Raw genomic sequence first — 13,004 nt, 5'->3', positions numbered from 1 at the left:
TATTGGCCGGCGTCGTGGGGAATAAACGTTATTCAGCATCAATAAATGAGTGCTAATCCCAGTGTACTTAGTATACAACATCACATGTCATTTCACCTTCGATTCACGGTTTGAAAACGTAGCATTTCGCCACATGCTAATGCTAACCGGAAATGAAGAATTTTCAGAAAAAAAGTGTTAAGTTAAGTTTTTTTTAGAATAAAACTGATTTAAATTAAATAGTGTGGTGACCACTGTATAACATGACATAATTCACTCATGGAACTACAGTTAAGGGTATTGTTTCCGCACAGACATATGTGTTGCTTACTGTATATATTGTGTGCCCTCCTTGCTTCTCATCCTCTTGTCTTCCCAGGCTGCGACCCAACAACATGTCCTTTTCTGCTCCGATGTAAAGTACCCTTTTGCACCTTCATTTCCCCGCCTCCGACTCCCTTTCTCTCGGCAGTACATTGGTGACCCTGGCAACGTCTCGTGAAGTTTCCGGGACGGACCCGAACATGGCGAAAAGCGCTGTTTTTCTCGTTATGCCGGAGATTGTTGGAGACGTCCGTGGCTGCTACCGGCACGTGGACTGAGGCTCGGTGCGCCCCCCGAGGAATGGCTGAGGACGTCACTCGCCATTCCCGCATTGTCTTGGCACTGGAAGACAGCGGGCCTTCCAACTACACAGAGATGATGCACGACCTGCTGGGTAGGGGAGAGCCCGACTTCTACGACATGGGGCTGTTTCGTGGGGGCGTGCGGCTGCACATCCAGGCTGCGCTAGCTAACGACGGCTAGCAGATACCGATGGCTGCCAGCTAGCGGCTAACGGCATCAGCTAACGGCTAGCTGCTAACGGCTATCGATCCTTTTTGAGCTTTTTCTGGTGCCTGAGAGGAGGTTCGACCATGTCCGGTCGGCCTAGTGTGGACTCTCTCGCCTTTTCACCACCTCGACGGCGGCTTTCGGACGACACCCGCGCTTTCATCGGCGCCTGGGTGGCGCGCTTCTGGACCCCGTCTCGCCTCGACAGTTTCGGACGTCGCCCATGCCTTCGTCGGCCCGTGGGTGGTGCGCTTCGGGACCCTGTCTGGCCTCTTCCTTCACCTCGGCGGTTTCGGACGTTGCCCATGCCTTCGTCGGCCCGTGGGCGGCGCGCTCCGGGACCCTGCCTGGCCTCTCCTCTTACCGCGGCTCACGGTTCGCCTCGACGGCAGCTTCGGACGGCCCCCCCGTCTGGCCTCTCCCCTGTCCACGGCTCTTTCCTCCCGGGGTGCTGCTCCTGCCCCCCGGGGACCCGGCTCTTTCCTCCCGAGGACTTCGTGCCCGCCGCCGCCGTGCCCTCGCCTGCGGCCGGGCAGCGCTCCTTCCGTCTGGGGACCACGGGGTTATTCACGCCCGTTGCCGCTCAGCGACCCGGTTTTCACCGACTGGCGGGTGAAGACTTAATTCGCCACGACGCCTGCTGCGGACCCCTTACGACGGCCCATTCCGGCCCGCCCCCGGTGGAGATGCCCTCGCCCTCGTTGGGGCCCCTACCCTCTCCTGTGGCCCCCTTCCGACGGCCCGTTCCATGGCCCGGCCCTCACCTGTAACCCCGCCCTCCTCGGCCCCTGTGGTGCTTCCTCTCAGACGCAGGGATGGTCTCCATGGTTGAATTCTGGGGGGGCTTGTATGGTGACCACTGTATAACATGACATAATTCACTCATGGAACTACAGTTAAGGGTATTGTTTCCGCACGGACATATGTGTTGCTTATGTAATAGATTGTTTTTGTAACATTGACAGTATTTTAACTGTTACCTTTGACCTTTGTTAATGTAGTTTAATTGTTTGGAAAGGATGAGAAGGTATTCTGTCTGCGCTTGTTTGTGTTTGTTTTGGAGACGTGTGATCTGTTAAACTGTGATCGACTAGATGGCCTTGATCTGGGAGACGGAGATCGATTGCTCTTGTCTCCGCCCACATATCTGGGGGGTTTCGCGGTACTTTCCTCACTCGAGTAAAGTACCGGAGAATGAAACCTAATTTTGACTTATGTCAAAATTCTTACCTTTTATCAGGTATGTAGATATTACAAAACCATAACAAATTGGGCCAAACTATAACATAACATGTGTAAGGAGTGTTTTAAAGTAGTTGTGTGAAATATTGAGGGTGTTATTATTACGTTTTATCAGCTTGGGCTGATGTGTGTGATAGCCGAGAATGTGTAACGTCTACATGGTTACATGAACAAACACTCAAGCCCCCAGGAAGTGCGCCGGACTCAGATGGAAATATTTGTGCTGGCCAAACGGCGGTACTACACTTCCGTTTGGTTGCCAGGCCCGGAAACTCTTTTTCCCTTTGACTTACATGGGAAAAGAGTGGTCTGTAAATCGTTGGATTTTTTTTTTTTAACTAAATAAACTACCCAGTATGAACACTTATTAAAAACATTCGTTCCTCAAGTTGTAATAATGTGCTAATAACGTTATTCTGAGAGTTATTTCCCTCTGCATTATGAACGCGCATCTAACCCACGGGACCGCGCCGCTGGCACGTTCATGTTACGTGTCCCGACCAATCAGAGCACACTGTGCTCACAGGGAGGGTGGGGCTGGAGCTATTGGAGCTACAACGAGCCGTTAAAGGCAGAGAGTGAAATTCAGTGAATACACGTAGTTTACAGAGATGCTGTTTGAGAAACCAATGTGAGTTGCGTTTATCTTTACCCATGGATGCACAATAAGAACGGACCCATATCATCCCACGGAGCTGTAATAATGGATATATTGCACATGTTTGCTATAATTCATTATCATACTACATGGGCTGTATGATTAAATCTTGTACCGTAAATGTTGTATTAAATAAAGTTAATATAATATATATATATATATACACAGTGCAATCATTCTTTCATGCTAAATGAAGCTCTGTTGCTTGGATATCACTAGATCCTGTTACAGCGTAATATAAGTAGCCTACACAACGATTGATCTTACATTAGCATAATTACTAGCTAGCCGCTAGCTGCTAACTGCCGCCTCGTTAATATAAAATCCATCATAATAACAACCCATTACCATGCTGTCATAAACATGCGGTGCTGTTACGTGTACGCAAATTGACGTGCTTGATGTGAACGAGCATTTTGGTTAAAGTCGCGCATGCTCTATGAGTGCACATACGGATACTTCTCAGGCATGCCGGGTAATCTGTGACGTTTCACTCTCTCAAAAGTTGAGCCATTTTATCATCATGCGCCAATGAGCAACTCTCATAGGAATTAATTAGGCCCGCCTCCCACGCTCTATCCAGTTCTTATTATACATCCATGCAAACACTGCGTAGCGCGCATTTGCCGCCATCTTGTGTATTGTGGATGCACAAAGTTATATGTAATATATTGTCTTTATATTTTAGTTAAATAATTCTGTGAGGGTTCTGCTATGTTGTCAATTATATTATCTTATCAATGATATTGTGGTAATTAAGGAGTCTCATGATTGAAATACAGTGTTAATAGCCAAGTTGTATGTGCTATTGAAAAGTGTTGCATTTGTAGACTCACTCCAGTAAAGTACCGGAGAATGAAACCTAACTTTGACTCTTGTCAAAATTCTTCCCTTTTATCAGGGGCATAACACTTACTGTATATATTGTGTGCCCTCCTTGCTTCTTGTCCTCTTGTCTTCCCGGGCTGCGACCCAACAACATGTCCTTTTCTGCTCCGAAGTAAAGTACCCTTTTGCACCTTCATTGCACCGCCTCCGACTCCCTTTCTCTCGACACTACAATAGTGTATTTAATTCAAATTACGCCATATCCACATTGATTTTGATTTCTAACACTATACAGATATTTGATTTGTGCACTGCGACCTGTTTAGCTTAATAATGTTTATTTATTTTCCCTTTTTCCTTTATGAGTATTTTCTGTTAGTTATAATAGTTTTGTTTTGAAAGAGTGGTTTTATTATTGATCCAGTAGTAGGTGTTAAGGCAACGTCCGGATGCCAATCGTTCTTAAAACCAAAATGAAGAAATCCTTCCCGCTTTTATTTTGACGTCCTCAAACCGCACCGGAAGTGAAGTTCCCAGCTCTTTCTAACCTGGATCGAGGTGGCGTCTCGTCGCTACGGTTCTCTCTCTCTGTGTTCCTGAGAAAGTGTGTGTGAGCTGCAGCTCTACTGATCCATCATCTCTGTGTTTTTGATAAACCTCTGAATGGACTCTGTGCTCTTTTTTCTGGAGCGTTTACCTCGCACTATAGGAGCTAGCTTAGCATGCTAACTGGAAACACGTTAGCAACGCTAGTCAGATTGAGAGTTTGACGGAGAGAGAAACGGTGTGTTTAACGGAGTCTGCAGGGAAAGGTGATCTAGGAAACATGAGTAAAGTCCAAATGCTGCTGTCGTTGAAGAAGCAGCGACTCACTGCTGAAGAGATATTTGCTCTGTTTGAAAACACGATAGCAGAGCTCGAGGAGGAGCTGTTTCTTTCCAAGGAGGAGAACAAGAGACTCCAGAAACTACTGGACGCTGTTTTACAGCCTCAGCTTCGGATACACAGAGCAGGTATGTTCCCTTTACCCTTAATTAACACTTTACACTCTTCAGTAGCACTTTATTATCACATTAATAACACGTTAGACCCTTTATCAGCACTTACTGCAGGTAAGTAAAAGTGCAAACACCACACTGTGAAAATCCTCCATTACAAGTTAAAGCATTTCATATCTTTAAGTTTATCTTATTTAAGTAAAAGTATGTAAGTATTATTAGACACATGTACTTTATTATAATAATTAAAATGTATTACGGAAGAGCAAACCTACCAAAATAAATATATTTATAAACATACATGGATTGAATAATATGCCATTTAATGTACTGATTTAAATATTACCCATACATGTAGGCACTAGTTGGTTAAATGTGACATACATTGATACTTTAGTTTTAATGTGCTTCTTTATTCACTTTTTCTTTTTAAATGTGTAAAAGCAAATAAAAACAAATACTTTGGATTAATTCAAATGGCGCGAGAATAATTCATAAATTGATAAATATGTTGAATAATAAATTAAACACATCTAAAATGTTACTTGGATAAAGAATAGCGGAACTAGTACAAAGGTCATTAAGTAATTAAAACGTTAATATATATTAATGTAAAATCTCATCAATCAATTATTGCCAACATGTATTTATAATATATTCTGTATATTGTGGTGACCACCTATTAATACACTGGGACATAATTCATACATGGAACTACAGTTGGGGCTATTGTTTCCACACGGACATGTTATGTGTTTACTATATATGTTGTGTGCCCTCCTGACTTCACTCTCTTCTTCCCGGACTGCAACCGGACAACATGACCTTAGCTGCTCTCAAATGAAGTTCCCTTTTGCACCTTCCTTGCACCGCCTCTGACTCCGTATCTCTCGGCACTACAATATATATATATATATATATATATATTAGTGCTGTCAAAATTATCGCGTTAACGGCGGTAATACATTTTTTAAATTAATTGCGTTAAAATATTTAACGCATTTAACGCATGTGCAGAATGGCCCGCCCCATACATGCCACCAGTGCCAGAGCCAGGGTATGGCTGGGGTAGGCTACACCCATACCAAGAAATGGCTTAGCCCCACCATGAAAAATGATGTTAAAGTAAGCAAAATAAAGTCTGCCAACTCACGCGGAGTAAATTGCACAGACAGCAGTTAGTAAGATTGATTTCAGTAGCCACGGTTTTGAAAACTTTTGTCACGTAGTGATCGTCTTCTCAATAGAACATCTTTGATAATGTCTTCTGGCCAATCAGAATCAAGATAACGGCGTGGTGTTGTTGCAGGAAGTCCCGACGGAGAATAAGTTTGCTGTAGTACAGGGGTGCACATAACTGGTACGCAGGTTATGTGCGTAATCTAAAATGCGTACCGTCACTTGTGTCACAAAGCGCATTTGCGTACCGACGTACTTGTGAAGCTTTTCCAGAAGGCGATTAGATCACCGGACGACAGAGTCGGTCTCCGTGTGCACAGACAGGGCTGCTGTCAACGTTGGTCTGTTCAACGGCATTGTGCCAAAACTACGCCAACCGGCTGCGGAGGGAGACTCCCCCCCCCCCCCCCCCCTTCACTGGAGAACTGCGCTAAAACAGCTGATCACAACGTTCACACTCTGTGGTCACAAAGTACTCCACTAGCCCCCCCCCCCCCTCTGTCGACTTTCCTGAAGGACTCCCCCGTTGATAGAAATCAACACGTAATGAATTAAGACCCCACGGTTTGATGATTGATAGGTGTGTGGGTTGTCTTTCATTTTGACACGCAGAAAAATGTTATAATAAACATAGATACTGTATGTTAAATGGATATATCCGCCTTCTTTCATTTATCTTTCCATTCCCACAACAATATACATAAATAAATGGCATATTTTGGACATAGTTCGAATGGTGATTAATCATGATTAATTAATTTTTAAGCTTTGATTAATCTGATTACACATTTTAATCGTTTGACAGCCCTAATATATATACATACATATACGCATAATATATATTTTGAGAGAGATATACACTAGTATTAGATGCAGTCAAAAGTTTGGACCCATCTTCTCATTCAAAGTTTTTTATTCATTTAAATTGGTTCTGCTTTGTAGATTTATACTGAAGACATCAAAACTATAAAATAACACTAACTAGAATTATCTAGTAAACAAAGAAGTGTTAAAAAATCCAGAATATGATTTATATTTTGCTGGCAACTGCAGAATGCTGTGGTAGCCATGCTGGTTAAGGGTGCCTTGAATTCTGAATAAATCACCAACAGTGACACCAGCAAAGCCCCCCCCACCAATCTCACCTCCTCCTCCATGCTTCACGGTGAGGACCACTCATGCAGAAACCATCCGCTCACCTTCTCTGCGTCTCAAAAAGACACGGAGGTTAGAACCAAAAATCTCTAATTTGGACCCATCAGACCAAAGTACAGATTTCCACTGGCCTAATGTCCAATCCTTGTGTTTCTTGGCCCAAACTATTCTCTTCTTCTTGTTGTTCATCCTCAGTAGTGGATATTTGCAGCAATTGGACCATGAAGGCCTAATTCACGCAGTCTCCTCTGAACAGTGCATGTTAAAGGTCCCATGTCATGCTTTTCCTGTTATTACCCGTCCCCTTGTGTGTTATGTAGCTTTTTCTGCAAACGGTCTGCAGAGTCACAAACCCTCAAAGTACACCCAGTAGAGAGTAAAACTCTAACACAGAAAATATGTCTATTGTTACGACCCGCCCTCTACTCCGTGGTAGTGAATCGTGGAGAGACCTAAAACATAAAACAATACACGCAAAAACCAGTACTTGATAACGATCATTTATTGAAGTACAGCCGTTTACTCACACAAGCAATCCGGCATACGCAAGGAGGTCTGGAGGACCGGAGGGGAGTACGTAACATCTATGCTGCCCCAGAACGCCCTGTTGGAGATTTTTCTTTTTCCATTTTTTCCTTCCGGGGCATACTGACGTAACAAAGTCCAAATGGACAAATCCGCGGAGCTCCGCAGTCCGCCCACACACACTCAGCCTTATATTTTCTCAGCCGCTGTGCTGTCTCGCAGACCCCACGCAGCAACCAGGGAACGACACCAGTAATCCAGCTCACACTGTCTGCTCCCCGAGCCTCAAAGGGCGGAGCAGCGAGCCCCGCAACGTCCCCTCAACACGGCATCCAGACCCCACGCAGCATTCTCACCTGTTTGTCCTTACTGGTGTCATTTTCTGATTGCTAACTAACGCCATTGTGAAACATAATCACTGATGTTCCGCTGTAACGGTGGTGGACTCATCAGAACAGAGTGGGCGAGCTGACCAATCAGAGCACAGTGGGCACAGGGGGCAGGAGCTCCAACAAGCCGTGTAGGACAGAGAGTGAATACACATACTATACAGAGATGCTGTATGACAAAAACCAATGTGATTTTGGAACATTGAACAATGTAAATCTATTCTAATAGACCTCAACAATGGAATTATGATCAATAGAAATGGCCATGACATGGGACCTTTAAGATTGTCTGCTCCTTGAGCTCTGTGATCATCTATGTGGGCTCTAATCTGAGGTGCTTTAATTTGTGGTTTCTGAGGCTGGTAACTCTGATGTATTGATCCTCTGAGCAGAGGTAACTCTTGCTCTTCCTTTCCCGGGGGGGGTCCTCATGAGAGCCAGCCTCATCATAGCATTCGATGGTTTTTGAGATTGCACTTGAGGATACATTCAAAGTTCTTGACATTTTCCGGATCGACTGGCTTTCATTTCTTAAAGTGATGATGGACGGACGGTCGTTTCTCTTTACTGGGTTGAGTCTTCTTGCCATGATATGGATTACAACAGCAGTCAAATAGGGCTTTCCACTGTGCACTAACTCTACCTCTGCACAACACAACTGATGGTCTCAAACACATTAAGAAGGCAAGTTATTCCACACATTGACTCTTGACAAGGCGCACGTGTTAATTGAAAACCATTCCAGGTGTCTACCTCATGAAGCTGACTGAGAGAAGCCAAGAATCATATTCTTGATTTTGTAACACTTTTTTGTTAACTAGATAATTCCATATGTGTTCTTTCATAGTGTTGATGTCTTCAGTATTAATCTACAAAGTAGAAACAAATTAAAATAAACAAAAACCATTGAATGAGAAGGTGTCCAAACTTTTGACTGGTACTGTATATAAAAAAACACACATATTTTAATATTTAGCAGGTTCCCTCATCTATAATCATTTATACAAGGGCAACTTTGAACATGTACAGCAGTAAAATGCAACATACGAAATAATCAAGAAACAACATACATTAAACACTGACAGGGAACATTTTACTGCAACATCATTACTGTTACGTAAGAAGGTGCCGTCAAATGTTCTGATGATGCTTGCATACTTTTACTTAAATAAGGTTTGAATGCAGGATTTTAATTCTATACTGTAGGCGTAGTGTATCTGTGAACGATCCCAAATACAATTCCTTGTTTATTGCAGCTAGTGCTACGCCAGAAGAAAAAACCCTTTTTCATTTTCAAAGGGGCTGGGCTACATAAGTTGAACTGAGACAACAAAAATACACATTAAGTGGGACAAAGAAAGATAATGTGAAAATATAAAAACAAAGGCATTAATTAGGGCTGAAAAATGTCTCCCATTTTAATGGTGATTAGATTTGTAAATGCTAACACTTAACAGTTTATTCTGACTGTGTGTCTCCTGTTTTCTGCAGACGTCCAGCAGGTGGTGGTTAAAGAAGAGGTTCTCCCTGACCAGCAGGAGTGGAGCACCAGTCTGGACCAGGAGGACCCAGAGCCCCCCCCACACATTAAGCAGGAACAGGAGGAACTCAGGATCAGTGAGGAGGTGGAGGAGGCTGATATCACCAAGTCCACTTTCACTCCTGACCCTGTGAAGAATGAAGATGATAATGAGAAACCTCAGTCCTCACAGCCTCATCAAAGACAAACTGAACACATGGAAACAGAAGCTGATGGAGATGACTGTCGAGGACCAGAACCAGCCAGGAACTCAGATCCAGAGAGCAGTTTCCAACCAAAGACTGAGGACGACACTGGAGACTCTTCTGAACCTGACACTGAAGACTCTTCTGAACCTGACACTGAAGACAGTGCTGATTGGAAGGAGACCAGAGAACCTGCATCAGGCTCAAACTCACTGAAAAATAGACATGAATCTGTCAGTGATCCACGACGTAGTGCTGAAAAGAAACCATTCAGCTGCTCAGTCTGTAAGAAAGCTTTTTCACTGAATGGAAATTTAAAGGCACACATGAGAATCCACACAGGAGAGAACCTATACAGATGCTCAGTCTGTACGACAGCTTTTTCACGGAGTGAACATTTAGAGGAACACATGAGAATCCACACAGGAGAGAAACCCTTTAGCTGCTCAGTCTGTAAGAAAGCTTTTTCACAGAGTGGAAATTTAAAGGCACACATGAGAATCCACACAGGAGAGAAAGCACACAGCTGCTCAGTCTGTAAGAAAGCTTTTTCAAAAAGTGGAACTTTAAAGGAACACATGAGAGTCCACACAGGAGAGAAACCCTTTAGCTGCTCAGTTTGTACCAAATCTTTTGCACAGAGTGGAAGTTTAAATAAACACATGAGAGTCCACACAGGAGAGAAACCCTTTAGCTGCTCAGTTTGTACCAAATCTTTTTCACATAGTGGAAGTTTAAAGGATCACATGAGAGTCCACACAGGAGAGAAACCACACAGCTGTACAGTCTGTAAGAAAGCTTTTTCACAGAGTGGACATTTAAAGAAACACATGAGAGTCCACACAGGAGAGGAAGAATAGAGCTGCTATGTTTGTGAAAAAATATTTAAATGGCATAATCGTTTCAAAAGACACAAGTGTGTTGGTCGTCAGCTGCTTCTGTAACTGTATGGGAATACATTTGTCTACTTTGTGTCCTGATGCCGTTACACGTAATACGTTACTCCCTAAGCCTGATTTCACCTACCTGCAACCAATTCACTAATAATCACAAATGTTCATTTCTTTGACCCCTTGACTCGACAACTTTCTTGTTTAATAATCGTTACATCTCCTCAGGACCAAGTTCCCGTGTCCTGCCTTTCACCTGCTGATCACCCACTGCTCATTTAACCTGTTAAGCCCGAAGGTCCCCGCCGGCGGGTACTATAGTTTTTTTTTTCACGACACTGCGTCTCAGGGGATCTTAATATTTAAGAACCTATTAAAGTGTTATACCATATTAACGGGAATGATCTCAGCTAACTGACGATATAAACTATTTTTACCAAAACAAAACACAAGTCTCATAAGAAGCATCTAAATGACCCCTGAGCGAAAAATACTGACTTATTACTGCACCGATAATCACTCCTAGCTCCCTTATTACTTATCCTAGGTGCACATCCAACACATTGTTTATGATCGCAAGGAGACACAGAATCTAACAGTGCCCACCTCAATACTGAAATATACAAACTCGCGACGTTATCAACAAAAATGTACATCAAAACAAGTGGCGCTAGTTAGCCCACAACGCTAACATGGCTTACCTTCATCTTTGTCTGGTCTAAACTGGTCTTCAATGGCATTAAAACGATAAAAAAAAACGATGCTCTAGTTAATCCATTGGTTAATCCAATGTGACTGCGTCCCCTTTGAAATGTTCTGATAATCCATAAGCAATAAAACAGCTTTTCCGTTGCTTGATATCAGAGCAGCGATATTTCTCCCCTCTGCTGCAAGCTAGCATGCGCCGAGAAGCTACCTTTTTTTAACATGAGTGTGTGCGGGACGATTTCCCTTTGATTCTATTGGCTCTTACGGTCAGAAAGAGATGTCACATGTCAACATCGAACAAGGGGGGCCAGAGATATGGAAAATCCACCCAAATGGCCCCAGAAGAGGGTTTTTTTGCTAAATCTGTCTATAAAGGTCAAATATCACTTGTTTTGCATCAGTCTTGATACAGGGTACTTATTATATGTTGTACTTTGGATTCCTAAAGCGTTTAGTCTACTAACCTAACATCCAAGGTTAGTTTTCACTATAAGTACAACATATCTTTTGGACGGACACTATAATTTACAGTTTTTACCATGTTCAATCTGAATTTTCTTTAAAATAAAAAACATCTATATTGATTCGGACTTTTCTACATCCAACTCACAGGTATATCATTACTTTGAGAAAAAAGTTTATGAATTTAACCCTTTTAGAAGGGAAGATATGGTCATTTGTTCTGGGAATGTCATTCGAGCCTGAAACCTGAAAAACAGGCTTGGGGCCTAACAGGTAAGGTGGACTGACCTTTACAATGGACCAGCTAGTCTTAGTGTCTTAATGCAAACGTTTTGTAAAGTGATGCTAGACCAAAGACGTGCTGTTGGGTTGTGTGCTCTCTGCAGGACGGTGTCTGTACTCAAAGATTGTTGATGAAATGAGAGATTCACTCTGTTTTTGTTGTCTAAACGACGCCACAGAGCGATACGTCTTCTTTCCAGCAGATGGCATAAATGTTACATCATCCAGTTCAACTGTCATCCACACATTAATGATTCAAAAACAGCAATGTGTGAGATATGGCTAGTTATTGACTATTTCAACAGAATGTGAAGAGGTTACAGTCTTGAGGCCATTTCCAATATGTTTATGCTTTGTTTGATTAAATCTACTGACATGAGCATGAGATCTGCACCATCCAAAGTAGGATGAATGCCGTCTCTCTTAATCAGACCAGGTTTTTCCCAGTAGGCTGTCCAATTATTTACGAAGCCCACATTGTTTGCTGGGCACCACCAAGACAACCAGCGCTAAAATGATGACATGCGGCTATACATGTCATCATTGATCAGATTGGTGAGGGGACCAGAGAAGATTACGGTGTCCGACATTGTTTTAGCATAACTACACACCGACTCCATGTTAAGTTTGGTGCATTCTGATTGGCGTAAACGAACATCATTACCACCGACGTGAATAACAATCCTACTGTATTTACATTTATTTTTAGCCAGCAGTTTAAGATGCGCCTCAACGTCGCCCGCTCTGGCCCCCGGAATGCATGTGACTGTGGAGGCTTCGGTCTCTAAATTCACGTGTGTCATAATAGAGCTACCAATAACCAGAGTTGGCTTCTCAGCGGATGTCTCGCTGAGTGGGGAATATCTGTTAGATACGTGAACGGGTTGGTGGGGACCTGCGGGTTTCGCGTTATGCCCCTTCTGAACAGTCACCCAGTCTCCCTGCTGCTCGGGAGTTGCCGGGGGACGGCCAAGAGGAGCTACCTTTTGCCGGTCCGGACCGGCTAACATGAGCTTTACTGTAGCTGAGTTACTTTCTAAGATGCGGAGCCGGACTTCTATGGCTATGATTCCCGCCTCCAACTATACTACATTTAACACATGTATCGGTACCAGTAAAGGAGTAAGGAAAATGTCTGTCTTATGGACAG

The 13,004-nt window shown here is 43.3% G+C and overlaps 1 pseudogene; it reads left to right on the top strand.

The window, feature by feature from the left end:
- The first annotated feature begins 1,118 nt into the window (after window positions 1-1,118).
- LOC117537724 lies at window positions 1,119-11,432 on the top strand (annotated as a pseudogene).
- Window positions 11,433-13,004: the final 1,572 nt, after the last annotated feature.

This window comes from Gymnodraco acuticeps, unplaced genomic scaffold (genome assembly GCF_902827175.1).
Source record: "Gymnodraco acuticeps unplaced genomic scaffold, fGymAcu1.1, whole genome shotgun sequence".
Taxonomy (NCBI): Eukaryota; Metazoa; Chordata; class Actinopteri; order Perciformes; family Bathydraconidae; genus Gymnodraco; species Gymnodraco acuticeps.
The sequence above is the reverse complement of the archived record's forward strand: the minus strand, read 5'-3'. Positions and strand labels throughout refer to the sequence as shown.